Source organism: Taudactylus pleione, unplaced genomic scaffold (genome assembly GCF_031769625.1).
Source record: "Taudactylus pleione unplaced genomic scaffold, aTauple2 ptg000031l, whole genome shotgun sequence".
Taxonomy (NCBI): Eukaryota; Metazoa; Chordata; class Amphibia; order Anura; family Myobatrachidae; genus Taudactylus; species Taudactylus pleione.
In genome coordinates, this window is record NW_028284433.1 from 2,331,659 (window position 1) to 2,343,108 (window position 11,450).

The window sequence follows — 11,450 nt, forward strand, 5'->3', positions numbered from 1 at the left end:
AGAGAATACAGTGTGTGTGGTGAGAGAATACAGTGTGTGTGTGGTGAGAGAATACAGTGTGTGGTGAGAGAATACAGTGTGTGTGTGGTGAGAGAATAAAGAAGTGTGTGTGGTGAGAGAATACAGTGTGTGGTGAGAGAATACAGTGTGTGTGTGGGAATACAGTGTGTGGTGAGACAATACAGTGTGTGGCGAGAGAATACAGTGTGTGTGGTGAGAGAATACAGTGTGTGGTGATAGAATTACAGTGTGTGTGGTGAGAGAATGCAACGTGTGTGTGATGAGAGAATACAGAGTGTGTGGTGAGAGAATACAGTGTGTGTGTGGTGAGAGAATACAGTGTGTGTGGTGAGAGAATGCAACGTGTGTGTGGTGAGAGAATGCAGAGTATGTGGTGATAGAATACAGTGTGTGTGTGGTGAGAGAATACAGTGTGTGGTGAGAGAATACAGTGTGTGTGTGGTGAGAGAATACAGTGTGTGGTGAGAGAATTCAGTGTGTGTGGTGAGAGAATACAGTGTGTGTGGTGAGAGAATACAGTGTGTGTGGTGAGAGAATACAGTGTGTGGTGAGAGAATACAGTGTGTGTGGTGAGAGAATACAGTGTGTGTGGTGAGAGAATACAGTGTGTGTGGTGAGAGAATACAGTGTGTGGTGAGAGAATACAGTGTGTGTGGTGAGAGAATACAGTGTGTGTGCGGTGAGAGAATACAGTGTGTGTGGTGAGAGAATACAGTGTGTGTGTGGTGAGAGAATACAGTGTGTGGTGAGAGAATACAGTGTGTGTGTGGTGAGAGAATAAAGAAGTGTGTGTGGTGAGAGAATACAGTGTGTGGTGAGAGAATACAGTGTGTGGTGAGAGAATACAGTGTGTGGTGAGAGAATACAGTGTGTGTGGTGAGAGAATACATTGTGTGGTGAGAGAATACAGTGTGTGGTGAGAGAATACAGTGTGTGTGGTGAGAGAATACAGTGTGTGGTGAGAGAATACAGTGTGTGTGGTGAGAGAATACAGTGCGTGTGTGGTGAGAGAATACAGTGTGTGGTGAGAGAATACAGTGTGTGTGGTGAGAGAATACAGTGTGTGGTGAGAGAATACAGTGTGTGTGGTGAGAGAATACAGTGTGTGGTGAGAGAATACAGTGTGTGTGGTGAGAGAATACAGTGTGTGTGCGGTGAGAGAATACAGTGTGTGTGGTGAGAGAATACAGTGTGTGTGTGGTGAGAGAATACAGTGTGTGGTGAGAGAATACAGTGTGTGTGTGGTGAGAGAATAAAGAGTGTGTGTGGTGAGAGAATACAGTGTGTAGTGAGAGAATACAGTGTGTGGTGAGAGAATACAGTGTGTGGTGAGACAATACAGTGTGTGGCGAGAGAATACAGTGTGTGTGGTGAGAGAACACAGTGTGTGTTGAGAGAATACAGTGTGTGGTGAGAGAATACAGTGTGTGTGGTGAGAGAATACATTGTGTGGTGAGAGAATACAGTGTGTTGTGAGAGAATACAGTGTGTGTGGTGAGAGAATACAGTGTGTGGTGAGAGAATACAGTGTGTGTGTGGTGAGAGAATACAGAGTGAGGTAAGAGAATACAGTGTGTGGTGAGAGAATATAGAGTGTGTGGTGAGAGAATACAGTGTGTGTGTGGTGAGAGAATACAGTGTGTGTGGTGAGAGAATACAGTGTGTGTGTGGTGATAGAATACAGTGTGTGGTGAGAGAATACAGAGTGTGTTGTGAGAGAATACAGTGTGTGTGTGGTGAGAGAATACAGTGTGTGGTGAGAGAATACAGTGTGTGGTGAGAGAATACACTGTGTGTGTGGTGAGAGAATACAGTGTGTGTGGTGAGAGAATACACTGTGTGGTGAGAGAATACAGTGTGAGTGGTGAGAGAATACAGAGTGTGTGGTGAGAGAATACAGTGTGTGTGTAGTGAGAGAATACAGTGTGTGGTGAGAGAATACAGAGTGTGTGGTGAGAGAATACAGTGTGTGTGTGGTGAGAGAATACAGTGTGTGGTGAGAGAATACAGTGTGTGGTGAGAGAATACAGTGTGTGTGGTGAGAGAATACATTGTGTGGTGAGAGAATACAGTGTGTGGTGAGAGAATACAGTGTGTGTGGTGAGAGAATACAGTGTGTGGTGAGAGAATACAGTGTGTGTGGTGAGAGAATACAGTGCGTGTGTGGTGAGAGAATACAGTGTGTGGTGAGAGAATACAGTGTGTGTGGTGAGAGAATACAGTGTGTGGTGAGAGAATACAGTGTGTGTGGTGAGAGAATACAGTGTGTGGTGAGAGAATACAGTGTGTGTGGTGAGAGAATACAGTGCGTGTGCGGTGAGAGAATACAGTGTGTGTGGTGAGAGAATACAGTGTGTGTGTGTTGAGAGAATACAGTGTGTGGTGAGAGAATACAGTGTGTGTGATGAGAGAATAAAGAGTGTGTGTGGTGAGAGAATACAGTGTGTAGTGAGAGAATACAGTGTGTGGTGAGAGAATACAGTGTGTGGCGAGACAATACAGTGTGTGGCGAGAGAATACAGTGTGTGTGGTGAGAGAACACAGTGTGTGTTGAGAGAATACAGTGTGTGGTGAGAGAATACAGTGTGTGTGGTGAGAGAATACATTGTGTGGTGAGAGAATACAGTGTGTTGTGAGAGAATACAGTGTGTGTGGTGAGAGAATACAGTGTGTGGTGAGAGAATACAGTGTGTGGTGAGAGAATACAGTGTGTGTGTGGTGAGAGAATACAGAGTGTGGTAAGAGAATACAGTGTGTGGTGAGAGAATATAGAGTGTGTGGTGAGAGAATACAGTGTGTGTGTGGTGAGAGAATACAGTGTGTGTGGTGAGAGAATACAGTGTGTGTGTGGTGAGAGAATACAGTGTGTGGTGAGAGAATACAGAGTGTGTGGTGAGAGAATACAGTGTGTGTGTGGTGAGAGAATACAGTGTGTGGTGAGAGAATACAGTGTGTGGTGAGAGAATACAGTGTGTGGTGAGAGAATACACTGTGTGTGTGGTGAGAGAATACAGTGTGTGGTGAGAGAATACAGTGTGAGTGGTGAGAGAACACAGAGTGTGGTGAGAGAATACAGTGTGTGGTGAGAGAAGACAGTGTGTGTGGTCAGAGAATACAGTGTGTGTGTGGTGAGAGAATACAGTGTGTGGTGAGAGAATACAGAGTATGTGGTGATAGAATACAGTGTGTGTGTGGTGAGAGAATACAGTGTGTGGTGAGAGAATACAGTGTGTGTGTGGTGAGAGAATACAGTGTGTGGTGAGAGAATTCAGTGTGTGTGGTGAGAGAATACAGTGTGTGTGGTGAGAGAATACAGTGTGTGTGGTGAGAGAATACAGTGTGTGGTGAGAGAATACAGTGTGTGTGGTGAGAGAATACAGTGTGTGTGGTGAGAGAATACAGTGTGTGTGGTGAGAGAATACAGTGTGTGGTGAGAGAATACAGTGTGTGTGGTGAGAGAATACAGTGTGTGTGCGGTGAGAGAATACAGTGTGTGTGGTGAGAGAATACAGTGTGTGTGTGGTGAGAGAATACAGTGTGTGGTGAGAGAATACAGTGTGTGTGTGGTGAGAGAATAAAGAAGTGTGTGTGGTGAGAGAATACAGTGTGTGGTGAGAGAATACAGTGTGTGGTGAGAGAATACAGTGTGTGGTGAGAGAATACAGTGTGTGTGGTGAGAGAATACATTGTGTGGTGAGAGAATACAGTGTGTGGTGAGAGAATACAGTGTGTGTGGTGAGAGAATACAGTGTGTGGTGAGAGAATACAGTGTGTGTGGTGAGAGAATACAGTGCGTGTGTGGTGAGAGAATACAGTGTGTGGTGAGAGAATACAGTGTGTGTGGTGAGAGAATACAGTGTGTGGTGAGAGAATACAGTGTGTGTGGTGAGAGAATACAGTGTGTGGTGAGAGAATACAGTGTGTGTGGTGAGAGAATACAGTGTGTGTGCGGTGAGAGAATACAGTGTGTGTGGTGAGAGAATACAGTGTGTGTGTGGTGAGAGAATACAGTGTGTGGTGAGAGAATACAGTGTGTGTGTGGTGAGAGAATAAAGAGTGTGTGTGGTGAGAGAATACAGTGTGTAGTGAGAGAATACAGTGTGTGGTGAGAGAATACAGTGTGTGGTGAGACAATACAGTGTGTGGCGAGAGAATACAGTGTGTGTGGTGAGAGAACACAGTGTGTGTTGAGAGAATACAGTGTGTGGTGAGAGAATACAGTGTGTGTGGTGAGAGAATACATTGTGTGGTGAGAGAATACAGTGTGTTGTGAGAGAATACAGTGTGTGTGGTGAGAGAATACAGTGTGTGGTGAGAGAATACAGTGTGTGTGTGGTGAGAGAATACAGAGTGAGGTAAGAGAATACAGTGTGTGGTGAGAGAATATAGAGTGTGTGGTGAGAGAATACAGTGTGTGTGTGGTGAGAGAATACAGTGTGTGTGGTGAGAGAATACAGTGTGTGTGTGGTGATAGAATACAGTGTGTGGTGAGAGAATACAGAGTGTGTTGTGAGAGAATACAGTGTGTGTGTGGTGAGAGAATACAGTGTGTGGTGAGAGAATACAGTGTGTGGTGAGAGAATACACTGTGTGTGTGGTGAGAGAATACAGTGTGTGTGGTGAGAGAATACACTGTGTGGTGAGAGAATACAGTGTGAGTGGTGAGAGAATACAGAGTGTGTGGTGAGAGAATACAGTGTGTGTGTAGTGAGAGAATACAGTGTGTGGTGAGAGAATACAGAGTGTGTGGTGAGAGAATACAGTGTGTGTGTGGTGAGAGAATACAGTGTGTGGTGAGAGAATACAGTGTGTGGTGAGAGAATACAGTGTGTGTGGTGAGAGAATACATTGTGTGGTGAGAGAATACAGTGTGTGGTGAGAGAATACAGTGTGTGTGGTGAGAGAATACAGTGTGTGGTGAGAGAATACAGTGTGTGTGGTGAGAGAATACAGTGCGTGTGTGGTGAGAGAATACAGTGTGTGGTGAGAGAATACAGTGTGTGTGGTGAGAGAATACAGTGTGTGGTGAGAGAATACAGTGTGTGTGGTGAGAGAATACAGTGTGTGGTGAGAGAATACAGTGTGTGTGGTGAGAGAATACAGTGCGTGTGCGGTGAGAGAATACAGTGTGTGTGGTGAGAGAATACAGTGTGTGTGTGTTGAGAGAATACAGTGTGTGGTGAGAGAATACAGTGTGTGTGATGAGAGAATAAAGAGTGTGTGTGGTGAGAGAATACAGTGTGTAGTGAGAGAATACAGTGTGTGGTGAGAGAATACAGTGTGTGGCGAGACAATACAGTGTGTGGCGAGAGAATACAGTGTGTGTGGTGAGAGAACACAGTGTGTGTTGAGAGAATACAGTGTGTGGTGAGAGAATACAGTGTGTGTGGTGAGAGAATACATTGTGTGGTGAGAGAATACAGTGTGTTGTGAGAGAATACAGTGTGTGTGGTGAGAGAATACAGTGTGTGGTGAGAGAATACAGTGTGTGGTGAGAGAATACAGTGTGTGTGTGGTGAGAGAATACAGAGTGTGGTAAGAGAATACAGTGTGTGGTGAGAGAATATAGAGTGTGTGGTGAGAGAATACAGTGTGTGTGTGGTGAGAGAATACAGTGTGTGTGGTGAGAGAATACAGTGTGTGTGTGGTGAGAGAATACAGTGTGTGGTGAGAGAATACAGAGTGTGTGGTGAGAGAATACAGTGTGTGTGTGGTGAGAGAATACAGTGTGTGGTGAGAGAATACAGTGTGTGGTGAGAGAATACAGTGTGTGGTGAGAGAATACACTGTGTGTGTGGTGAGAGAATACAGTGTGTGGTGAGAGAATACAGTGTGAGTGGTGAGAGAACACAGAGTGTGGTGAGAGAATACAGTGTGTGGTGAGAGAAGACAGTGTGTGTGGTCAGAGAATACAGTGTGTGTGTGGTGAGAGAATACAGTGTGTGGTGAGAGAATACAGAGTGTGTGGTGAGAGAATACAGTGTGTGTGTGGTGAGAGAATACAATGTGTGGTGAGAGAATACAGAGTGTGTGGTGAGAGAATACAGTGTGTGTGTGGTAAGAGAATACAGTGTGTGGTGAGAGAATACAGTGTGTGGTGAGAGAATACAGTGTGTGTGGTGAGAGAATACATTGTGTGGTGAGAGAATACAGTGTGTGGTGAGAGAATACAGTGTGTGTGGTGAGAGAATACAGTGTGTGGTGAGAGAATACAGTGTGTGGTGAGAGAATACAGAGTGTGTGTTGAGAGAATACAGTGTGTGGTGAGAGAATACAGTGCGTGGTGAGAGAATACAGTGTGTGTGGTGAGAGAATACAGTGTGTGGTGAGAGAATACAGTGTGTGGTGAAAGAATACAGTGTGTGGTGATACAATACAGTCTGTGGCGAGAGAATACAGTGTGTGGTGAGACAATACAGTGTGTGGCGAGAGAATACAGTGTGTGTGGTGAGAGAATACAGTGTGTGGTGAGAGAATACAGTGTGTGTAGTGAGAGAATACAGTGTGTGTGTGGTGAGAGAATACAGTGTGTGTCGAGAGAATACAGTGTGTGGTGAGAGAATACAGTGTGTGGTGAGAGAATACAGTGTGTGTGTGGTGAGAGAATACAGAGTGTGGTGAGAGAATACAGTGTGTGGTGAGAGAATATAGAGTGTGTGGTGAGAGAATACAGTGTGTGTGTGGTGAGAGAATACAGTGAGTGTGGTGAGAGAATACAGTGTGTGTGGTGAGAGAATACAGTGTGTGGTGAGAGAATACCGAGTGTGTGTGTGGTGAGAGAATACAGTGTGTGTGGTGAGAGAATACAGTGTGTGTGGTGAGAGAATACAGTGTGTGTGGTGAGAGAATACAGTGTGTGTGGTGAGAGAATACAGTGTGTGGTGAGAGAATACAGTGTGTGTGGTGAGAGAATACAGTGTGTGTGCGGTGAGAGAATACAGTGTGTGTGGTGAGAGAATACAGTGTGTGTGTGGTGAGAGAATACAGTGTGTGGTGAGAGAATACAGTGTGTGTGTGGTGAGAGAATAAAGAAGTGTGTGTGGTGAGAGAATACAGTGTGTGGTGAGAGAATACAGTGTGTGTGTGGTGAGAGAATACAGTGTGTGGTGAGACAATACAGTGTGTGGCGAGAGAATACAGTGTGTGTGGTGAGAGAATACAGTGTGTGGTGATAGAATTACAGTGTGTGTGGTGAGAGAATGCAACGTGTGTGTGGTGAGAGAATACAGAGTGTGTGGTGAGAGAATACAGTGTGTGTGTGGTGAGAGAATACAGTGTGTGTGGTGAGAGAATGCAACGTGTGTGTGGTGAGAGAATGCAGAGTATGTGGTGAGAGAATACAGTGTGTGTGTGGTGAGAGAATACAGTGTGTGGTGAGAGAATACAGTGTGTGTGTGGTGAGAGAATACAGTGTGTGGTGAGAGAATTCAGTGTGTGTGGTGAGAGAATACAGTGTGTGTGGTGAGAGAATACAGTGTGTGTGGTGAGAGAATACAGTGTGTGGTGAGAGAATACAGTGTGTGTGGTGAGAGAATACAGTGTGTGTGGTGAGAGAATACAGTGTGTGTGGTGAGAGAATACAGTGTGTGGTGAGAGAATACAGTGTGTGTGGTGAGAGAATACAGTGTGTGTGCGGTGAGAGAATACAGTGTGTGTGGTGAGAGAATACAGTGTGTGTGTGGTGAGAGAATACAGTGTGTGGTGAGAGAATACAGTGTGTGTGTGGTGAGAGAATAAAGAAGTGTGTGTGGTGAGAGAATACAGTGTGTGGTGAGAGAATACAGTGTGTGGTGAGAGAATACAGTGTGTGTGGTGAAAGAATACATTGTGTGGTGAGAGAATACAGTGTGTGGTGAGAGAATACAGTGTGTGTGGTGAGAGAATACAGTGTGTGGTGAGAGAATACAGTGTGTGTGGTGAGAGAATACAGTGCGTGTGTGGTGAGAGAATACAGTGTGTGTGGTGAGAGAATACAGTGTGTGGTGAGAGAATACAGTGTGTGTGGTGAGAGAATACAGTGTGTGGTGAGAGAATACAGTGTGTGTGGTGAGAGAATACAGTGTGTGTGCGGTGAGAGAATACAGTGTGTGTGGTGAGAGAATACAGTGTGTGTGTGGTGAGAGAATACAGTGTGTGGTGAGAGAATACAGTGTGTGTGTGGTGAGAGAATAAAGAGTGTGTGTGGTGAGAGAATACAGTGTGTAGTGAGAGAATACAGTGTGTGGTGAGAGAATACAGTGTGTGGTGAGACAATACAGTGTGTGGCGAGAGAATACAGTGTGTGTGGTGAGAGAACACAGTGTGTGTTGAGAGAATACAGTGTGTGGTGAGAGAATACAGTGTGTGTGGTGAGAGAATACATTGTGTGGTGAGAGAATACAGTGTGTTGTGAGAGAATACAGTGTGTGTGGTGAGAGAATACAGTGTGTGGTGAGAGAATACAGTGTGTGTGTGGTGAGAGATTACAGAGTGTGGTAAGAGAATACAGTGTGTGGTGAGAGAATATAGAGTGTGTGGTGAGAGAATACAGTGTGTGTGTGGTGAGAGAATACAGTGTGTGTGGTGAGAGAATACAGTGTGTGTGTGGTGATAGAATACAGTGTGTGGTGAGAGAATACAGAGTGTGTGGTGAGAGAATACAGTGTGTGTGTGGTGAGAGAATACAGTGTGTGGTGAGAGAATACAGTGTGTGGTGAGAGAATACAGTGTGTGGTGAGAGAATACACTGTGTGTGTGGTGAGAGAATACAGTGTGTGTGGTGAGAGAATACAGTGTGTGGTGAGAGAATACAGTGTGAGTGGTGAGAGAATACAGAGTGTGTGGTGAGAGAATACAGTGTGTGTGTAGTGAGAGAATACAGTGTGTGGTGAGAGAATACAGAGTGTGTGGTGAGAGAATACAGTGTGTGTGTGGTGAGAGAATACAGTGTGTGGTGAGAGAATACAGTGTGTGGTGAGAGAATACAGTGTGTGTGGTGAGAGAATACATTGTGTGGTGAGAGAATACAGTGTGTGGTGAGAGAATACAGTGTGTGTGGTGAGAGAATACAGTGTGTGGTGAGAGAATACAGTGTGTGTGGTGAGAGAATACAGTGCGTGTGTGGTGAGAGAATACAGTGTGTGGTGAGAGAATACAGTGTGTGTGGTGAGAGAATACAGTGTGTGGTGAGAGAATACAGTGTGTGTGGTGAGAGAATACAGTGTGTGGTGAGAGAATACAGTGTGTGTGGTGAGAGAATACAGTGTGTGTGCGGTGAGAGAATACAGTGTGTGTGGTGAGAGAATACAGTGTGTGTGTGTTGAGAGAATACAGTGTGTGGTGAGAGAATACAGTGTGTGTGTGATGAGAGAATAAAGAGTGTGTGTGGTGAGAGAATACAGTGTGTAGTGAGAGAATACAGTGTGTGGTGAGAGAATACAGTGTGTGGCGAGACAATACAGTGTGTGGCGAGAGAATACAGTGTGTGTGGTGAGAGAACACAGTGTGTGTTGAGAGAATACAGTGTGTGGTGAGAGAATACAGTGTGTGTGGTGAGAGAATACATTGTGTGGTGAGAGAATACAGTGTGTTGTGAGAGAATACAGTGTGTGTGGTGAGAGAATACAGTGTGTGGTGAGAGAATACAGTGTGTGGTGAGAGAATACAGTGTGTGTGTGGTGAGAGAATACAGAGTGTGGTAAGAGAATACAGTGTGTGGTGAGAGAATATAGAGTGTGTGGTGAGAGAATACAGTGTGTGTGTGGTGAGAGAATACAGTGTGTGTGGTGAGAGAATACAGTGTGTGTGTGGTGAGAGAATACAGTGTGTGGTGAGAGAATACAGAGTGTGTGGTGAGAGAATACAGTGTGTGTGTGGTGAGAGAATACAGTGTGTGGTGAGAGAATACAGTGTGTGGTGAGAGAATACAGTGTGTGGTGAGAGAATACACTGTGTGTGTGGTGAGAGAATACAGTGTGTGGTGAGAGAATACAGTGTGAGTGGTGAGAGAACACAGAGTGTGGTGAGAGAATACAGTGTGTGGTGAGAGAAGACAGTGTGTGTGGTCAGAGAATACAGTGTGTGTGTGGTGAGAGAATACAGTGTGTGGTGAGAGAATACAGAGTGTGTGGTGAGAGAATACAGTGTGTGTGTGGTGAGAGAATACAATGTGTGGTGAGAGAATACAGAGTGTGTGGTGAGAGAATACAGTGTGTGTGTGGTAAGAGAATACAGTGTGTGGTGAGAGAATACAGTGTGTGGTGAGAGAATACAGTGTGTGGTGAGAGAATACAGTGTGTGTGGTGAGAGAATACATTGTGTGGTGAGAGAATACAGTGTGTGGTGAGAGAATACAGTGTGTGTGGTGAGAGAATACAGTGTGTGGTGAGAGAATACAGTGTTTGTGGTGAGAGAATACAGTGCGTGTGTGGTGAGAGAATACAGTGTGTGGTGAGAGAATACAGTGTGTGTGGTGAGAGAATACAGTGTGTGGTGAGAGAATACAGTGTGTGTGGTGAGAGAATACTGTGTGTGGTGAGAGAATACAGTGTGTGTGGTGAGAGAATACAGTGTGTGGTGAGAGAATACCGAGTGTGTGTGTGGTGAGAGAATACAGTGTGTGTGGTGAGAGAATACAGTGTGTGTGGTGAGAGAATACAGTGTGTGTGGTGAGAGAATACAGTGTGTGTGGTGAGAGAATACAGTGTGTGGTGAGAGAATACAGTGTGTGTGGTGAGAGAATACAGTGTGTGTGCGGTGAGAGAATACAGTGTGTGTGGTGAGAGAATACAGTGTGTGTGTGGTGAGAGAATACAGTGTGTGGTGAGAGAATACAGTGTGTGTGTGGTGAGAGAATAAAGAAGTGTGTGTGGTGAGAGAATACAGTGTGTGGTGAGAGAATACAGTGTGTGTGTGGTGAGAGAATACAGTGTGTGGTGAGACAATACAGTGTGTGGCGAGAGAATACAGTGTGTGTGGTGAGAGAATACAGTGTGTGGTGATAGAATTACAGTGTGTGTGGTGAGAGAATGCAACGTGTGTGTGGTGAGAGAATACAGAGTGTGTGGTGAGAGAATACAGTGTGTGTGTGGTGAGAGAATACAGTGTGTGTGGTGAGAGAATGCAACGTGTGTGTGGTGAGAGAATGCAGAGTATGTGGTGAGAGAATACAGTGTGTGTGTGGTGAGAGAATACAGTGTGTGGTGAGAGAATACAGTGTGTGTGTGTTGAGAGAATACAGTGTGTGGTGAGAGAATTCAGTGTGTGTGGTGAGAGAATACAGTGTGTGTGGTGAGAGAATACAGTGTGTGTGGTGAGAGAATACAGTGTGTGGTGAGAGAATACAGTGTGTGTGGTGAGAGAATACAGTGTGTGTGGTGAGAGAATACAGTGTGTGTGGTGAGAGAATACAGTGTGTGGTGAGAGAATACAGTGTGTGTGGTGAGAGAATA